Here is a 21,544-nt window from a genome sequence, read left to right as displayed (position 1 = left end):
GTCGACGAAGCCTTGGGATGGAACCAGTGGACCAGCTTGGTTTGCGAGTCTAAAAGGGAGGAAAAAGAAGAACACACTGCCAAGAGTGCGCCAAAAACTGTGTTAACAAAACCCAACCCTGCAAAGCCCAGATAAGTTGGCAAATGTTCAAGATGTTCAAATGTGTGTTAAATCTTATGGGACTTAACCTAAATTATCCTAAGGGCAAACACACACACCCATGCCCGAGGGAGGACTCGAACCTCCGCCGGATCCAGCCGCACTGTCCATGACTGCAGCGCCGAAAACCGCTCGGCTAATCCCGCGCAAGTTGGCAAATAGAGTAGGCGTCCCGCCAAGTCATCTTGACGGTTTAACTGTCCTATTCATACTATAAATTGCATTAAAAGAAAAAGTGAGATGGAGGGAGATATCGTTACTTTACTGGCTGATACAAATATTCGCTGCGTGAGCTGATTAGGAGACGAGACCGCTCAAGAAAGTTACTTGCTCTTCAGCATTCGTAGGCAATGGATGAAGAGTTGTTTGTGCACTGCTGACGGATGCAGGATGGGTTTGACTTTTATATTTCACAACTTTGATAAGATGTTGTGTTATCGACTATTTTGTTGCATTTGAGCTGGTTTTGCTAATTAAGGTTAAATACGTGGACTAGACGTTTTAGGGTATATAATAGTAGATTAAGACAGAAATAGTGCTTCAGCAAAGTTAACTGAGGATTGTTTGCAATGGCTTTAATAAAAACTCTTCTGTAAGTTATGACACAGCAGATTTTATATTTATGTGCAATAATTATACTATACTCAACTGTATACATTAGGTTTTACTTATTTGTGACCGATTTCGATTATACAGCTCATCATCTTCATAGCCCTACATACAGAAAACTTATCATTTATCAAAATATACAAAATTCGACATGTAATAGCTATCTTAACATTTTTACAGCCGGTCAGAGTGGCTGAGCGGTTCTAGGCGCTACAGTCTGGAACCGTGCGAACGATATGGTCGCAGGTTCGAATCCTGCCTCTGACATGGATTTGTGTGATGTCGTCAGGTTAGTTAGGTTTAAGTAGTTCTAAGTTCTAGGGGACTGATGACCTCAGACGTTAAGTCCCATAGTGCTCAGAGCCATTTGAACCATTTTGAACATTTTTACATGATGAATAACAAAACACATTTGCTAAAAATTATATACAGAGGCCATCACAGTTAGGCTTGGGGGACGGCGGCGGTCAGATCGTGTAAGGGTGGGAAACATACCGTGTCTGAGAATAATGTGATTTCATTCATTCGCCTATTGTTCTAAGAGCTGATGAAACAAATACAATAACGTAAAGATCAAGCTCACGAATAAAATCGAGGCGTAGCCCGCGGAACGTCGTACCAGTCACATGAAGAAAGTGGTTGCATAGGTTAATTAGGATGGTCGAATGCGGGTTTGAACCATCGTCTTCCCGAATGCGCCGCCTCGCTTGGGTCTCAAATTATAACCATCTGTTTGTCTGTACATGTACAGCACATCTATCCATATCCGCCCCATTTGGATAATCCCTTCGTGATGCGTCGTTGCTCTTTTTCCTGTTATGGCGTGTATGACAATATATATCCTTTATTTTACTTTTTTTTGACTCACGAGACGACGATACTTAGTTCTCAGATAAATTTAAGTTTTATGCTGTTTTATACGAGCCCATTATATTTTTTATCGAGGGACAGGCCGATATAATTACCACATTTGCTTCGCGTGACTGGTGTGGTGTTTCACCAACTGCGCTTTAATTTTATGCCTTAGCTGATGTTTCCTCTTGTTTTATCAGATTCACTTCATCTGTTCTTAGGGCGATAGGTAATTGCATGTCGTTACTTTATTCTCAAAAATGTTAGATATTTTTTCACTTCCTTCTAAGATCTGATCCCCTACGCCCCGTCACCAACTCTGGTGGTTCCCACGTATCATTTTTCGTATGTGTGCCTTTTATTTATTTATTTTTTATTGCCTTCCTCTCTGTGCCAAAGTTTTCATTTTAGGTTAGCACTTGCAGCCTACGTCCTGAATTATTTGCTGGCCGTATTCCAATCTCTGTCTTCCTGTATTCCCCTGCAGTTTTCACCCTCTACAGCTTCCTCTAGTACTATGAAAGTTGTTCCCTGATGTTTAACAGGTGTCCTGTAAACTCGCTTACTCGTTCCTTACCTTATCAGTCCACCTAAATTTCAGCATTCTTCTGTGCACCACAACCCAAATGCTTCTATTCCCTTCTGATCTGATTTTCCCACAGTCTATGTTTCACTACCATACAATGTTGTGCTGCAAACGTACATTCTCAGAAACTTCTTAACTTCTTCATATTTTTTAAATTTATTTATATCTGTCCCTCTCTTACATCAGACTAGGGTTTCACACCTTGATGGACTGTATCACCAGAAGCAGTCGAAAATGAAAATAAGTGTAGGTCAAACGGTTGCCGTTTGAGGGCGTCGCTGCAGCGTATACGCAACGTAGCGCGACTCCGATGCGGTTATATAAGCACTGGCATGAAGATAAGATATTAGTTGGCATTCGCGTCTCTCCAAAGTGCGTGCGGTAAATGCGGAAACATGAACTATGGCGACGTAATTACCGAATGCGTACAAACAGGCTGCCGAAGGACAAACCGGTAGACATTCATCGGAGAATGAAGACCGTGTATGGGCACCATGTCTGCCGAAAGCCGCCATTGTGAAATAGTGCGCCAAGTTCCTCGCCGGTCGCGAATCGGTGCAAGACGCCGGTCGACCTAGGAAGCCAGCCAGCTTCATCCGTTAAGGACAACAAGAAGCGGGAAACACTCGAGCACTCGCCCCATAGACTTGATCTCTCCCCATGCAATTATCACGCCTTCGTTCCATTGAAAAAGGCCTTGGAGGGTCGACAATTCCTGTCGGATGAAGAAGTGCAGCAGGCAGTTACGGACTTCTTCACGTAGCAGGGCACGTATTTTACCAAACAGATATCTTCAACGTGATGTGTCAGTGTGATGATTGCCTGAATGTTCTCGGCGATTTTGCCTGTGCGGCCTTCAAAGGAAACTTCTTGACCGTCCCTTATGAAAACTAATAGGCTTCATGAAGCTGAAGATATTATCATTGCTAATCATAAAATTATGTCGTACTGAATCAGCTTCGTTTATTTCAGGTTGGGAACCCAGTGGTAGCCTTGGCATTATTAATCCCTGCTGATATTGGTTCGCATCTCATATTCCGTTTGATGGCTGCGTCCGTTGTGCAACACTACATAGAAATAGAGGTTCAGGTGTGGACCAGTTATACTTGAGCAGTACACGACAGATTACAGACAACTGATTTTCGTAGGTCGCCGAATTCACGCGAGCGAACACGATACGATCCGTCTTCTTCTCCTTTACGTTGTTCTTTTTCAGGCAGCGGCGCAGAGTCGGCATGGTTATTAACGGAATTCGCATGATTAATTTAAGTGGTGATCGGATTCCCTACCTGTCGCTACCCCACTACCCCGCTGGTCGGAATACGTGTACCCCAGCTGCTTGCGTGTAGCGACATTCATGTGAAAGTGAGCGAAAGTTTTCTAAACGTTAGTGAATTGTGTGACCAGCTCGAGACTCGGATATCATTCAGGTATTCATCTGGTAGGATCATTAATCTGCCTAACAATCAGCCGACTGCGGTGGCCGAGCAGTTCTAGGCACTTCGGAACCGCGCGACTGCTACGGTCGCAGGTTCGGATCCTGCCTCGGGCATGGATGTGTGTGATGTCCTTAGGTTAGTTAGGTTTAAGTAGTTCTACGTTCTAGGGGACTGATGACCTCAGAGGTTAAGTCCCATAGTGCTCAGAGCCATTTGAACCTAACAATCAGACCGAGGCTGACCGGTACACCGTCTCTCGCCTGACTGGCGTACCTTCCTGGCCCACCAGTAGCGCTGTAACAAGAACGGCTATCCGGACAGGTGAGCACAACACGACAAGTACTTCAACTTTATAGTAGGGCAGTGGAAGGTACAGAGTTGAGGAATGGAGCAGAACACGTATGAGGCTGGGAATTAATGGTGGTCATCGGAGAATTCAGGGTGGCATGTACTGACGAAGCTGTGGAAATCTGTACAGTGTGGTTGCACGGTAATTTGAAAGCCCATCGTTCCAAGTGCAGTGCCACCACAGGCCGTGCAGCTCTTTGAACATGGCGGGCTGTGTATCACTTGGGCACTGTCCCAACCCACCGCGGCGCGTCACACGTGATCCACTGCGCGCTGGCGCGCCAAGAGATGCTCGGCGGAAGCCGGCTGCAGGATGGGCGGCGGGACCTCCCGGGGGCGGAAGGTGGCCGAGTGTCGGCGCGTGGGGCGGCGGAGATGGGGACGCGTGCCGCATTGTGCGCCCGCCGAAACAATCGCCATTGTCGCTGTCGCCGCGCAGGCTATCTGACGCAGTCAACAGCCGCCTTCCTTCCGACCACTCCGGGTTCCGCAGTGCGAGCCGGGGTGTGCACCGGGCCTCTCCATCTTTGTCAAACCTCGTGCCACGCACACGGCGCACCTGAGTCTGCGCCTACATCAGCTGCCTTGTGCACACCGGTATCTACTGTCTACGTTCACAATTCATCAGTTTTTTTTCCTTACCCCGTCACCGCTCCTGTCCGCCTGCGTAGCAGACGGTTAACGTGACAGACCGTTGCACAGGGCACCCAGATTCGACTCTCAGTGCTGCCAGGGATTTTTCCTTGGCAGGACTGGACGGGGGTGCCCTCAGCCTCGTGATTCCAGCGGAGGGGCTACCTGATTGACAAGGCAGCGACTCCGAGGTCGCAACGTCGACAGCGGCTGGGAGAGCGGTGTGCTGACACCCTGCGCCTCCATACACCATCCGATGGTGAATGACCCAGGATGATACGGCTGTCGGTCGGCTATGGAGTGTCTTCAGGGCCTGACCGCGAGGTTTTCTGTTTCCTTACCTTTCCTCAGCTTGTTGTCCTAATTACTCTAATAATCCCAAACGAATACAATAGTTTTTTGAACATAAAGGTAAGAACATGTTGGAAGTAATGGGCAAGCGAAGATTAATGTCCTTTGAACCCCTCTAACAGATGAATGAAGATATCCAAGCAAGCATACCTGTATTTCCGGAAAAAGAAATCTACAATATCAAGGATTAGATAGTTTGGATTCTACAGAAATGTAGGAGCACGAGAGGCAATACTGACCTTATGACTTATCATAGAAGATAGGTTAAGGAAGGAAAACCTACGATTATAGTATTTTGGAGTCAGACAAAGCTTTTGGCAGTGTTGACTGGAATACACTCTTTCAAATTCTAAGGGTGGCAGGGTAAAATACAGGGAGCGAAAAGCTATTTACAACTTGTGCAGAATCCAGACGACAGTTATAAAAGTCGAGGAGCAAAATCTGTCTATTGAGCAAGCAGTAAAGGGAACCAAACAAAAAATTGGAGTAGGAATTTAAGTTCAGGGAGAAGAAACAAAAACCTGGAAGTTTGCCGATGACTTTGTAATTCTGTCAGAGACGGCAAAGGACTTGGAAGAGCAGTTGAACGGCATGGTCAGCGTCTTGAAAGAAGGATATAAAATGAAAATCAACAAAAGAAAGAAAAACGAGGATAATGCACTGTAGTCGAATTAAATCAGATGATGCTGAGGGAATTAGTCTAGGAGATGAGACACTCGAAGTAGTAGATGGGTTTTGCTGTTTGGACAGCAAAATAACTGCCAATGATCGAATTAGAGAAAATATAAAATGAAGACTGGCAATGGTAAGAAAAGCTTTTTTAAGAGGCGAAATTTAACATACAGTACAAATTTAAGTGCAGGAGGCCTTTTTTGAAAGTATTTGTTTGCAGTGTAGCCATGAATGGAAGTGAAACATGGACGATAAACAGTTTAGACAAGGAGGGAATAGAATCTTTTTAAATGTGATGCTACAGAAGAATGCTGAAGATTGAATGGGTAGATCAAGTTACTAATGAGGAGGTACTGAACAGAATTGGGGAAAAAAGAAGTTTGTGGCTCAACCTAACTGGAAGAATGGATCGTTTGTAGGACACATTCTGAGACTTTAAGTGATCAGCAATTTAGTACTGGAGGGAAGCGTGAGGGATAAAACTCCTTGAAGGAGACCAAGAGGTGAACACAGTAGGCAGATTTTAGAAGGATGTAGGTTGCAGTAGTTACTCGAATAAGAAGAGGCTCGTACAGGACAAAGTGCATGGAGGGCTGCATCATACGGGTTTGAACGAGGATGAAGCTCGCTGTGCTAGGCACGAAGTATGTTTCAGCGGTCCCGTCCGGTTAGCCGTGCGATCTAACGCAATGATTTTCGGGCGGGAGGGCGTGCCGGACCCCGACACGAATCCGCCCGACAGATTAGTGTCGAGGTCCGGTGTGCCGGCAACGGCAGCTGCCCTCTGAGCGGTAAAACGTCATTTTCTGAGGAGTAAAAACAAAAGGTTCAACTGGGTTTCGGCCACGGAACAAAAATAATTTTTGTAACATAGGTATTATTTTCGCTATTAAATAAGTTACCAATAATTACATTTATTTTTCAAATTGTAGCATTCACATGGAGCGCAGTTTGGTGAGGGTTGCAACTTGTGCAACGACTGTATGAACGTCGTCTTCCTCACATAGTCAAATGGTTCAAATGGCTCTGAACACTTCTGAGGTCATCAGTCCCATAGAACTTCGAAATACTTAAACCTAACTAACCTAAGGGCATCACACACATCCATGCCCGAGGCAGGATTCGAACCTGCGACCGTAGCGGTCCCGTGGTTCCAGACTGTAGTGCCTAGAACCGCACGGCCACCGCGGCCGGCCTCACATAGTCCATCCACTACACACATACTTTTTACTTTGCACCATACACCTATTAAGGTAAAACTAAGACAAATATTTGGCATGTTCTCAAATATCTCACGAAAACGCCTTCTCCTAATCGTATGTAGTCCCCACAGCGGATGAGAAATGGCTTCATTACTCACATGGCAACAGATAAGTGAGCTAAATGATTATTAAATCAAGACCCTAAGCTGACGAAAGGTATTGATATACATCGACGGGGACAGTTGAAAATGTGTGCCCCGTCTGGGATTCGAACTTGGGATCTCCTTGCTTACATGGCAGACGCTCTAACCATCACTATTATTATTATCATCACTATTATTATTATCATTATTATTATTATTTTTTGCTTACTCCATTACTGTCAACAGCAGCGAGATCGATGTGGTATATTCTTATAAACCGTAATCTTGTGACCAGGAGACGATTACATACAATTCATATGGTCGATTCTCCTCTATGCACAAACTGTGGACTGTTAGGAACGGAAAGACATGGTTTAGTGTGTGGCGCAGTGAGGGATGTCTCAATGCTGACGCATCGAATACTGGCCTTGCTTCGGCGCACTAACTACGCAGAGATCACATCGGATGTACTTTTTCTACCGGACAAGACCTTTTTCCCCAAGCAAAAGACGTATGCCGTCAACAGGATCGGTGGACATATGACGAAATATTTGTTTTTGTACGATATTAAGTCCGTGATGGATTATTGGATGTACTTGCAAGAACAACACGAGCTCATACGGAGTCATATGAAATATAGGAATTACTTTTCCAATTTTTAGGAAGTGTTTTTCACAAACCGCCCGACAGCTGGGGTGTCCCAAGACTCCTGCAGCAGAACAACTAGAGACGGTTCGAATATACTGGCATATTGCACACTGAGAAGACAACTGGCCTCCACCTGTTGGCGCCAGTTATGACTGGTCCTTCGAATGGTCGACGCAGAAGAAATATATGCCGCACACAGTGGCAGGTTTAGTGAAGATTATATGGCTGGATGCCAGATTCATGATGCTACACCGCGTGCTGCAGGGATTGTGATGCAGATGCAAACTTCGATTTCACTTCCGCCCGTGACTAGGATTGTCATTTACTTTATTCATGCAAAAAAAAAGCGAGGCCTTTACGTTGATTTTATCGTTTCCAAATTGTTTTTGCTGTCTCGATACTTTTCTTATCCCTAGGACAGCACAACTGTACGAATAAAGATTGTTTGTTCACCCTGCCTTCCTGTTCCACGAAAAAAAAACAAAAAAAATCTGAGCCATCGAGGGCACAGAGGTCAGCGCGACAGCAGGGATTTATCCCTTGGACGCTCCCCGTGAGACCAACATTCCCAACTTAAGGTCCACACAGTACATTCGTAGTGCCCCTGCCCATTGCACCCATAACTCGCGACAGACAATCTTACCGAGTCCCGAAAGAGTTCGGGCAATGCGTGTGCATCCAGCACAGAAGAAGAAGGTCAATGGCCGGTTAGCCTTAATTATATGAAGATGGTATCTGTTCTTTCAGACATGTCCGAAATAACAGATACCATCTTCATATAGATATGTGAGCGAACTGACAGCACAACACGACAGACATTATATGATGTATACTACATTACTGCAGTACCTACAAAGTGTTATTATTATTATTACTACACTCCTGGAAATGGAAAAAAGAACACATTGACACCGGTGTGTCAGACCCACCATACTTGCTCCGGAGACTGCGAGAGGGCTGTACAAGCAATGATCACACGCACGGCACAGCGGACACACCAGGAACCGCGGTGTTGGCCGTCGAATGGCGCTAGCTGCGCAGCATTTGTGCACCGCTGCCGTCAGTGTCAGCCAGTTTGCCGTGGCATACGGAGCTCCATCGCAGTCTTTAACACTGGTAGCATGCCGCGACAGCGTGGACGTGAACCGTATGTGCAGTTGACGGACTTTGAGCGAGGGCGTATAGTGGGCATGCGGGAGGCCAGGTGGACGTACCGCCGAATTGCTCAACACGTGGGGCGTGAGGTCTCCACAGTACATCGATGTTGTCGCCAGTGGTCGGCGGAAGGTGCACGTGCCCGTCGACCTGGGACCGGACCGCAGCGACGCACGGATGCACTCCAAGACCGTAGGATCCTACGCAGTCCCGTAGGGGACCGCACCGCCACTTCCCAGCAAATTAGGGACACTGTTGCTCCTGGGGTATCGGCGAGGACCATTCGCAACCGTCTCCATGAAGCTGGGCTACGGTCCCGCACACCGTTAGGCCGTCTTCCGCTCACGCCCCAACATCGTGCAGCCCGCCTCCAGTGGTGTCGCGACAGGCGTGAATGGAGGGACGAATGGAGACGTGTCGTCTTCAGCGATGAGAGTCGCTTCTGCCTTGGTGCCAATGATGGTCGTATGCGTGTTTGGCGCCGTGCAGGTGAGCGCCACAATCAGGACTGCATACGACCGAGGCACACAGGGCCAACACCCGGCATCATGGTGTGGGGAGTGATCTCCTACACTGGCCATACACCACTGGTAATCGTCGAGGGGACACTGAATAGTGCGCGGTACATCCAAACCGTCATCGAACCCATAGTTCTACCATTCCTAGACTGGCAAGGGAACTTGCTGTTCCAACAGGACAATGCACGTCCGCATGTATCCCGTACCACCCAGCGTGCTCTAGAAGGTGTAAGTTAACTACCCTGGCCAGCAAGATCTCCGGATCTGTCCCCCATTGAGCATGTTTGGGACTGGATGAAGCGTCGTCTAACGCGGTCTGCACGTCCAGTACGAACGCTGGTCCAACTGAGGCGCCAGGTGGAAATGGCATGGCAAGCCGTTCCACAGGACTACATCCAGCATCTCTACGATCGTCTCCATGGGAGAATAGCAGCCTGCATTGCTGCGAAAGGTGGATATACACTGTACTAGTGCCGACATTGTGCATGCTCTGTTGCCTGTGTCTATGTGCCTGTGGTTCTGTCAGTGTGCTCATGTGATGTATCTGACCCCAGGAATGTGTCAATAAAGTTTCCCCTTCCTGGGACAATGAATTCACGGTGTTCTTATTTCAATTTCCAGGAGTGTATTATTATTATTATTTGTAGCAGTGTTCAGACACAAAGCACAGGCTGCTTGAAGTCTTCTAATGTGTACCTGTTCAGAACTAAGGAGTCCAGCGATCAAGAGATATACAAACACTAACAACTATAGTGTATACATTTTAACTTGGCTGATTTTAAATTGGCAGGATTTCTGATAGAGTATTTTTATCTTCTGTAACTTACGTTTCATTTCACTTCCTGGAAGGACACACTTTCAGCATTAACTTCAGAACAGAAGGCATAATTGCCATTATACATAATACGAGGTGACATTGCCTTCCATCTCCATACTGCCCCGCTAACTGACCACTCCCGGCTGACCGGCCGTGACGTCTGCCTGGGCTCAACAACCACAAACGGTGTGCACAGCAATCTCAGAGACATACAAACCTATTCGTAACTCGTTCTTAATCCGTGACAGCACGGTTTTCTTTGGCGTCCTCAAGCTCAAGTTGAATATATCTGTACAGTATTTTAGATTATTTAATTTAATACATCTCGTTGAGAAAATAAAAGTTATTAAAGAAAGAACTGCTTAGATAATTTGCCCTTCAGGTGCAGATAATTATTTCTTGTGTAACTTAACTATGACGGTTCGTGAGAAACAGAGTGCTGTAATTGAGTTTCAAATTCGAAGAGTCCATCCACACACGGAGCACTGTAACCTTCAGCAGATCACACACGAGCGCTGCGACATCTGCAAGAATCCGATGGCTTGGACTCACTGGCATCGGCCACCCTCCATGCAGTTGCCACTTGAGCCCTTTATGTTTTCATCTGTTTCTGGAACTCAAAGAAAACCTTCGAGGACTTCACTTTGATACTGATGAACCCGTGGAAGCAAAAATCAGTTTGTGGCTCCGTCAACAAACATTCTACTGTGACGCGATTTGAGGCGCCATGTCACGCTCTGCGCGGCCCCTCCCTCCGGAAGTTCGAGTCCTCCCTCGGACATGGGTGTGTGTGCTGTTCTTAGCATACGTTAGTTTAAGTAGTGTATAGTCTAGGGACCGATGACCTAAGCAGTTTGGTCCCTCAGTAATTCACACACGTTTCAACTGTGACGTACCAATAAATTGGTCTCTCACTGGGAGACGTGTGTTCGTCACCAGGATGACTATGTTGAGAAAAAAAAATGTAGGCGTGGAGAAGAAAAATGTAGAATGTTGATGTTGTTGTTGCGGTCTTCAGTCCTGAGACTGGTTTGATGCAGCTCTCCATGCTACTCTATCCTGTGCAAGCTTCTTCATCTCCCAGTACTTACTGCAACCTACATCCTTCTGAATCTGCTTGGTGTACTCATCTCTTGGTCTCCCTCTACGATTTTTACCCTCCACGCTGCCCTCCAATACTAAATTGGTGATCCCTTGATGCCTCAGAACATGTCCTACCAACCGATCCCTTCTTCTAGTCAAGTTGTGCCACAAACTTCTCTTCTCCCCAATTCTGTTCAATACCTCCTCAGTACTTATGTGATCTACCCATCTAATCTTCAGCATTCTTCTGTAGCACCACATTTCGAAAGCTTCTATTCTCTTCTTGTCTAAACTATTTATCGTCCATGTTTCACTTCCATACATGGCTACACTCCATACAAATACTTTCAGAAACGACTTCCTGACACTTGAATCTACACTCGATGTTAACAAATTTCTCTTCTTCAGAAACGCTTTCCTTGCCATTGCCAGTCTACATTTTATATCCTCCCTACTTCGACCATCATCAGTTATTTTGCTCCCCAAATAGCAAAACTCCTTCACTACTTTAAATAGTACCCCCCCCCCCCCCCCCCCCATGAACCATGGACCTTGCCGTTGGTGGGGAGGCTTGCGTGCCTCAGTGATACAGAATGTTGATAACATTTGTTTTATTTAAAAAGCTTCAAGAGTTTTGACATAAAAAAATGAGGTATCACATTTCAGCACGTCCTCGTAATCCACCACAGCAGATAAAGCTATTTTCCTTTTTTTCTTGTTGACTTATCACAGTCAATATTAGAAATATTAACAGTCTTGGAAATTAAGTACATTAGAGCATTTACAGTCACAAACAGAGTTACACATTTACTCTTACATTCTCTGTCTTGCACTCAGGGTCACGATTATTTAGTATTAATTTATAAGCGCGCATTTCGGATTTTAATCGTGCGGCTTCTAACGCGATTTGGGCAGTAGGACTTCTGTACCTGACTGGAGCAGAGTTATGGTGGGAGTCAGAACGTCGTTATTCTATTGTTAATGAAAATTCTAATAAGAATGAGATCTGAACTGAGTGGATGCTATGTGCTTTTGAGAGGTCAGTTGACATGATATATGATTAAATCTGAATTGTACTTTATAAATGATCGTTAGAAATTTAGCGCCCTGGTTCCAATCAGCTTATTCTCCTACTAAAATGATGCAATTTCCTCGAAACCGGTACGCAATGTACCATCTACTGTCTGCCTCTCACTCAACTTATGACGTCATACCTCAGCTTGTGCAACCTCAACCGAACTACGAAGCAAATTTTGGCGATGAATATCATGGCTTCTAAAGACAGAAATGTCAATGGGCGGAAGAGAGGAAAACTTAATATGTCGATAAGATGGAAAAAGTACAGGACGAAGAGGCAACGACAAGGAAAGCAGAGGAATTAAAGTTTTCACGTGATCTGGCTGGATTATACGAAGACATAAAAAAAAGAAATAAGCTCCCGGACAAAACAGTAGAGGGGGATACTGGTCGGTTTGGAACGCCGTAGGTGGTGTGGAACATGTCATAGCAGTAAAATGGTACTTAGGTGCTTTCGACTATACGGAATCTGTGCGATAGGATGGCTCGACATGGAGACGTGACAGAATGGCTCAAAGGAGCTCTTGTGTTTGGACGTGCCCTTGACCATATGGTGACTGAAGTTGCACGATTTGTTGGTGTATCAAAATTGACTGTGCAGCGTGTGTACCAGAAATGGTGTACCACTGGCAAACATGCAGCGCAGCCTAATAACAGTGACCGTAAAATAATACTAAGCATCAGATCCGAAGACGGATGTGACGCCTTCTGAATGACAGTTTGTTTCAAACCTGAGAGGAATTTATACCGTCAGCGAATGCAGAGCAGTATCAGCCATTTGCCGCGAGAACAGGTAATGGACGTTTTGAGTAGCGTGTCTTGCAAAGTGCCATGCTCACAGCGACATACAAAGCTCCTCTTCTTCAGTGGGCCAAACAACACAGAAACTGGGCGGTAGCTAATTAGAGTCGTGTAGCGCTTGTCCGACATATCATGGTTTCGCTTCTTTTCGAACAATGCAATGAGGCGAACGCACCGACGGGTAAATTAGGAGCTCAACCTACTGTGTGTAGAGGGGTATTTTTGGCCAGAGGTGGTACTGTGGTGTTTTGCGAGTGTTTTTTGTACTATGACTTGGGCCCCTTAAATCAGGTTAATGCGAACGTGAACCAGGATGTTCATTTTAACATTCTCGGTGACCAAGTGTTGGCATGTTTTCTACATCTTTATGAGAAAGACGCTGTTGAGAGTCCCGTCACACAAAACAACCACAACCGTGTACACACAGCTGCATTCACGCGTTCCTGGTTTGACGAACACTCGGGCAAACATTAGCACATCAATTGGCCCGCTAAATCACCCAACTTTATTCCCACAGAAAATGCCCGGGACTATTTGGATCAGCAGGTGAAACGTAGCAGTCACCATCCCCGTAATTTCTTAGCTCTAAACGACCTAATAACCAGTGGGTAGCTTCAGCCAGATATGGGATTCCTGAAGGAACTTGTGGACTCTCTTCCTCACCGAAACAAGACCGTTATGAAAGACAGAGGCGGAATTAGCGTCTTGCCTCATGGAGGTGACTAGCAGTTTATCCATTGTGCTTAAAAAGCGCTTCAAATTCGCTCTCGAGTCACTTTTTTAAGGCTGCTGCTAAACTACGAGGCCTACTCGGAAAGTAAAGTCCGATCGGTCGCAAAATGGAAACCACTGTGAAAATCAAAAATGTTTTATTTGCAACAGTTAGCTACATCTTCCAGCTAGTTCTCTATGTAGTCGCCGCTAAAATTTAGACATTTGTCTTAGCTTTGTACTAACTTTCCAATACCCTCGTCATAGAAGTAAGCCGCCATGCTTCTTGTCTGTGCCAGAACGTTGTCTTCGTAGCTAGCTGTTCAGAGATGAAACGCAGAGAGAGTCAATTACGGGCTCTATTTCAGGTGATCAAACACTTCCCACCGAAAACGTTGGAGCAACATCTTCATTGCCCTTTCAGAGGTCGACCGAGAATTGTCATGCAGAAGGAAATGCATGGCAGTTATGTTATGTGGGCTGCATGACATCAGGCGAAATCTCCCACTGGGCCCTCGTACTTGGCGGGAGACACCATTGTTCTAAACATTTAAGCGTGCTTATTACGCGCTCAGAACTGAAAAGAGCGACGTGACGCGTCCGTTGGACGTACTACAGGGACTGCCCGACATATCTGTGCAAAGCATCATCGGGTTTTCACTGTGGTTTCCATTTTGCGCCCCATCAGACCTTACCTTTCCAGTAGCCCTCGTATTAACTGCAGAGCAGTTATGTGGAAAGAATACATTCGCTGTCTCTACGAAGGGGAAGGACTTGCAACTTCAGCTATCTCAGCCACATTTTTATTGAACGAAACTGCCTTAACTCGTTTCGATATGAGATAATTTTCAAAGACAAATAAAAAGAATATATACATGGTATCATAAATAAGCAATGGTTACATTGTCACAATGGGTCTGATGAATCTATGGAGAAATCTTATCAAATTTAAAAAAACATAAAAGTCTTCATATTAAAATAATGACATATGGTATGGGTACATTGTGCTTCTTCGTATGCTGTGAACCACAGACCAGTCCAAACTGATAATAATGTTACATGGTCTTAAGCCAACCACAAGAGGACGCTATTTTAGTAATATGTCTACCAAACGCCCATCCCCCCGTAGGTTGGAGTCCTCCTTCGGACATGGATGTATGTGTTGTTCTTAGCGTGAGTTAGTTTAAGTTAAAGTAGAGTGTAAGACTATAGACCGATGGCCTCAGCAGTTTGGTCCCTTGGGAATTCACACACATCTGAACATTTCGTCTTCCGAACATCTACACTGCTTACGGAGACAAAATTCAGCGTGTACATACAGTATATAATAAATACAAAGCTGATAATACACCTCTCAGTTAAACTAATTTACAAATACATATAACAGGATGCAAAAGGGAAAATCAAATGATGAAATGAGTAACATCACTTTAAATTGTTCATTTACAGGTCGATGTAACAGCATAATTCTTCATTTGATGTACATGGATACGTTATCATAGAGCAGGTACAAATTTGGTGACATTACTTATGAAATACATACAGCCCCCCAGCCTCATCGTAAACATTGACTTCTATAAATAATTCGTCGTTGAAAATTTATGAGCCAATTTCAATTATATTGTGATTCTTCAGTTTCTTATATTCTTTAATCGCCAATACAAGTTACATGAGTACCAAGGGATAAACATTAATCACTGCGTAAATTTTTATATACGCTACTTTTTCCATGTCTATATGAAATCAAGGGAAGGAAAATAGGAGCAAATAGTTCTAATACGTAAGGGTAGTTGGAAAAATAGATTTTCACCTGTAGTCTAGGAACATGCTGAACACAAGATGTATATAGAAAATGAATTCGAGAAAACACTTATGTATCAGAATCACAATAAGAAATGTGGTAACGTACTCCGAATTGTCTTCAACAAAATGGGTATAGGTTAGGAACACGTGGATTCCTCGTGGAGAGGGGATGGACTGGGTCATGTTCCCGACCCTAACCTCACCTGCAAGTCGCACATGAAAAATAAATCAGTAGTACAGCAGATACAAAAATATGACGGAAAACATCTGGTGTCTGTCATAAAGGAAGATCTTTAACTCCCAAAGGATGCGTTTCAAAGCCTGGAACTGACAAAAAATAACAAGGCAGCGAAGGACTTTGCGATGTCACTGTTCGGGACTTGTCTTCTGTCCAGTAATTTACCCTGGAAGAAACACACATCAAGGATTTACTGAATGATTAATTTGTGCCTGCGAAATGATGATGAGGAACCTCAGGCTGCGGAAGAAGAAAATGTGCATGCTGAACTGCTACCAGTTGAAGGTGACAGTAAAGATTCTAAATGTGTGCTACTGCTAAAGACTGAATATCATTCCTCATTCTGTAATTTATGACTGCAATTATCTGTCACCTTACTTATTTCATTTCATTGTAAGCTAGCTAATTTTGTTACTGTTTTTGTGGATTAAGAAAAGAAGGGTAGCGTCTTTGATAAGTAATCAAAACGTCCTCGGTCCCGGATCCGAATTCAGCCACTGCTTAAATCTTGATTAATAATCAGTATTGGCGGCCGAAGACTTCCGACATAAGAAGTCACCCTCGTTCTGCCAACGGCCTTGTCAAAGAGGGCGGAGGAGTAGGCAGAGGCTCAGGGCACTCTCTTGTCCTAGGGGTGGGAAACTGCCCTAAAGGCGGTAGAATCAGCGGTGATCAACGGCATGCAGATGCAGAAGGCAATAGAAACCGCTGCATTAAAGACACGTAAAGTGTATCCACAGGATGTGTGTTCGCAATATATTCGCCAAGTGGTACACCTCTAAGGGAAAGGCAGACACTATACAATATTCGTTTAGTAAAAAGAAAAAGAAAAACCTTTTCTTCCTGCACTTTATTCTTTCAGATTCGTTTCCCCTTTTTCTTTTGAGGCATCTTCAATAGTATCGAGAATTATACAGTGTTGTTTTGATATGCGTTATTTGTAGATTACAAAACAGTTCACGTCTTGTTTTTACGTAAATAATTGACTGCTTACAGTTCTTCGCATTTTGGTCGGCATCTATCTGCATTTCCTCTCACTTGGTAACATGCTGCAGACCGCACTACAATTCACTTACGAAACGTAACAAACAGGCAGAACATCTGATATCAGATACAAAGAACACAAGAGAGCCTGGAACTACGGGACAAACCACTTCACATCCGCAGAACACAATCACAATTCAAATTCTAGGGCAGAAGACATGAAAACAATTAGAACCAACAACAAAAAATTCCTCCAAACGGGGAGAGAAAAATACCACATACCGGGAACCAAAGCAGAAAAGAAAACGAACAGTTTTGAATGATCAGGTACACATGACAAACAATTCATTGTTTACGCTAAAAGATAGAAGAATAGAGTAACATTCCAATAGAGGATTATTATCGTAATAATAATAGATTATTATCGTAATAATAATACCACCCAACCCCTTCCCACTCACTTGTCCATGAACCCCCCACAAAACATTTAAACCAAAACTCAAATCAACTGAACACAAAAACTTCCAACTACTCTCTGACAGCTGTTACATTAATTTTCAGCTTTCTACAACTCTTCCTCAATAGCCACCAACACACCCGCATCCACATTCACATCTACACCCACTCACCCTCACACTCACCCACTCACCCGCCCTCACACACAAACATACACCCACAGATAATAATACATATAAATACACACCCCTTCTCTATTTCTTACACTCACACAAACACACGGAGAGAGAGAGAGAGAGAGAGAGAGAGATAAACAGAACAGAAATTAATAGATGTTAGTTTTCAGCATTTACTTCGTTAGGTTAGCAACATGCACGTAAACAAATCAAACAGGATGAGACATAAAGTGAACACACAGTAGTTACGACTTTAAACCACAGTTTAATATGTACAACTAGCGACAGAAACCTAATAGTACTCCACAGCAATAAGGGCAGACATACATCAAAATTATGTCGAAAAACAATCATGACTTGAAAACGTGCTTACAATCCGTAAATGATGTTATAGTGCGACCTCCATCATATGACCAGATGAAAGGAAACGCAAATGCCAACCAAAAACACTTAGAACTGTAAATAATCACTTCTTTGTGTAAAAAACAAAATATGAACTGTTTTATAATCTACAAATACCACATATCAAAATAAAAATATTTCATTCTAAATTCCACTGAAGACGCCTTAAATAGAAGTTGAAACGGTTCTGAAAGAAATAAAATACATTGCATCAAGAAAATGTAATTTTTATTCACAAAAAATATTTCTGTGCTTTCTGCAGTTGATGGCCACACAAACAAACTTATTAATATACAATATGTACAAGAAACAAGAAGGAGCAACACGAATGTCGAGCAGTAGAAAAGCGTTCTGATTAAAAAGAGCTTAAGACAGGGATACTATCTTTTTCCTCTATTGTTGAGTCTGTAAATTAAAGAAGCACTGAAATAAAAGAAAAAAAAATGTGGAAATTTGATTAAAATTCTAACTGAAAGAACATCAGTGATGAGTCGCTGATGCCTGTGTGAAAGAGAGGATGTATTACTGGACCTGTTGAGTACGTCAGCTGAACACTTATTCCAGAACGAGAAAGAAAACAAATGAAGAACAAAGCATTAAGGAACAGCATAATTGAGATTAGTGAGAAACTTCGCATTAAAACTGAGGACCTTGAAATTCGCGAAATGAAGGATCTACCTGGAAAACAAGATGATAAATCGTTATCTCAGAAACCACTTATTAAGCGCTTCAGGGTCAAGAACGTATAACGAAAATGTTAAATATATTTTTTATCATGGCCATCTTCCGCAGCAACTCTCCCAATCAATCAAGTTGGTTTTTCCATAAGCTTGCTGCAGTTAAAGAGTATTTTATATCAGGAATGTCTTACCTTTGTTTATGAAACATGTACTGTGATTATTCTGGAAATATGGATACATAGTATGTCTCTACATTTTGTGTCCCTGTAGATTGAAAACTGTATTTTCGTATGAATTTGGCGTACAATTTACTTATGACGTTTATGCCTCTTGTTGACATATTCTGTAAACCATTTACCTTTGCTTTGCTAATAGCGGAGGCCATGGTCGGAAGGAACTTGGTTACACATTTACTCTTGGCAATTTTTCGCCTTTTTTGAAACTACTTTCTCGTACTCTGCATTATTCTCACCTCACCTCACCTCACATTGTACAACTTCACAACAGAAATAGAACTATGGTTTCACGTGTTCCGTACTCAGCACAGTTTTGATATTTGTTCATGTGGTTTCTGTGCAAGTTATGAATGTTGCCAACCTGTGAGTGCTTTACCTTCCTCATACTCACACGTTCGCTCTTGTGTGTGTGTGTGTGTGTGTGTGTGTGTGTGTGTGTGTGTGTGTGTGTGTGTGTGCGTGTGTGTGTGAGAGAGAGAGAGAGAGAGAGAGAGAGAGAGAGAGAGAGAGTCAGTGGTATGAAGCTATACATACACCAAAGCTGAAATTTGACCATGGATGTGTCATCCTGTTTGTACTTCAATTTGAAAAGAGAAACATACACTGATGAACCAAAACATTATGACCTCCTGTTTAATAGGATATTTGTCAGCCCTTGAACCACTACTGCAGTGGTTCTGCACGGCATGAATTTGAAAAGTCCTGTTTATGGACTATGTTCCCGTAAATTACGACCAGGTTGTTGGTGAGCGCTGAGATGGCAACCACTAGAGTCACGGATGTTCCATCAGGTTTAGATCAGGCGAATTTGGTGGAGAAGAGAACAACACGAGTTCACTATCATGCTCCTCAAACCACTGTACCACGCTACTGGCTTAGTGATATAGACAGTTATACTAATGGAAGATGCCTTCGCTGTCGCGGAAGATATCAACCATGAAGGGATACGGATATCTGGCAATAATTTTCATTTAGTAAACGGTTGTCATGCTGGCTTCGATTACTATTGAACCGGTTCGCTATCGATATACGAAGATACCGACGCCATGTCTCTAGGCAACGGTTACGTCGGCATCTTGCTAGGAGGCAGCGGAGTCGAGCTATGAGGGTATTAAAGCGCAGTAAACCGACCGCCTGACGGTCTTGTCACCTTCAGAAATTGAAAGTGTTAGTGAGTCTTGTCGGACAACGGGGAAACTGTTCACACGTGTTGATGCCTCGTGAAGGGCGCAGTGTTACCTTGGACGGAAGCTCGGCGACATAATTTATACGAGGTGTATGTTCTCAGCGTCACCTCAAAGTAAAGTGGAATTTCAATTTATCTCTTGAGTCTAAACCGAGCATTGGTGCAACAGTGTTAACCTTGGTGTGCCAGACAGTTTTCTGTCTAGATTACGAACTGTTTATGCATTGCTGAATGTTGTGTCTGGATTATCTGAAGGTCAACAGTTGCAACAAGTACAGCATGTGTCATCTGGTAATTTGACTGAATTTCGTCCTATTGCTTATGGATTTTCATAGCATGAAAAGAAGGAAGAACAGAAGTCAATAAACGGTGAGCTTTACATCCACTAATTAACTTTGTTTAATACAAACGGCGATCAAAAAGGTTCTTTTGGATTGCCGTACGGTCGAGAATCGATATGCCATTCAGGCAAAATCGCCTTGAGCATTGAGGCAATCATCCCATAGCCGCACCAGGTTGAGGATACGTTTTTGGGGAAACACCGTACCCTGCTGCGTGAGGAAGTCAGTATCTGACGGCTGCACTTCCTCGTCTGACAGGCATCAATACCCTTCAAGGCCTTTGTTAAGGGACCAAGTGCGTGATAATCGCACGGGGTGAGATCAGGACTATAGAGCTGGTGATTGAGTATCCTTCACAGTGGATGAGACTGGCCTCCCAGATCAACCGGCGTCTTGTGCCGAATTCCAGCCAACACGAGTATTTGGCACACTATTCCATAATGGTGCTTTTCGACAGGCGTACTTACTCATACACATTCTTCACTCTCCAATGGATGTCTACCATCCTCCAACAGCCAAGAAAACAAAAACAGCGCGTTGGTTCTATTGGGACACATTTTGTAATGACATCGCCATAGTTCGCGTTTCCGCGTTTACCGCATGCAAGTTGGAACGACACGAATGCCACCCTAATCTCTTGCCTACATGTCGGTGCTTATATACCTGCATTGAAGTCGCGCTGCACTGCATATACGCTGCAGCAATACCTTCAAATAAAAACTTTTTGTTGTGATTGTGTTTCTGAGCGTTTGTGCGCAAGTTGCATACAGCGAGTGGTTTACTGTGCTGTTATGCGGTTCACCGACCTGTTCGGCACTTAACTCTGGCTGACAACCGTTAAGCAGTTTGATTACTCAGATTACTCATCTTCGTGGTTATTGGTGGAGTGTTTTTAAAATTGCAGATGATCACGCACGTTTATTCCTGCTAAATGTTTTTGAATATTTTAAATTGTTTTAAAAATAAACGTATTTTATAATATACTCTTTAGCTTTGGTCGTCGTTAACATAGGGTTTTTTTGCGGTGGGGGGGGGGGGGGGGGAGAGGAAAGAGTCGGAGAGATTTTGGCAGCTATTTATCCTTTGCACATGACGTGCTTTTTGAAATCAGATTTTTGGAAGATCTTTTATATTTTTTATCTTAGTATTTTGGCCAAGTTTTGGTGAAATCTTGCTTCTTTAAGCCTTAGCCAAGGTTTAAATGTCTATAGATGGTGATTTAAGATCTGTTCTAGCAA

Source organism: Schistocerca piceifrons, chromosome 1 (assembly GCF_021461385.2).
Source record: "Schistocerca piceifrons isolate TAMUIC-IGC-003096 chromosome 1, iqSchPice1.1, whole genome shotgun sequence".
In the NCBI taxonomy this organism is placed as follows: domain Eukaryota; kingdom Metazoa; phylum Arthropoda; class Insecta; order Orthoptera; family Acrididae; genus Schistocerca; species Schistocerca piceifrons.
This window is presented reverse-complemented; position numbering follows the sequence as displayed.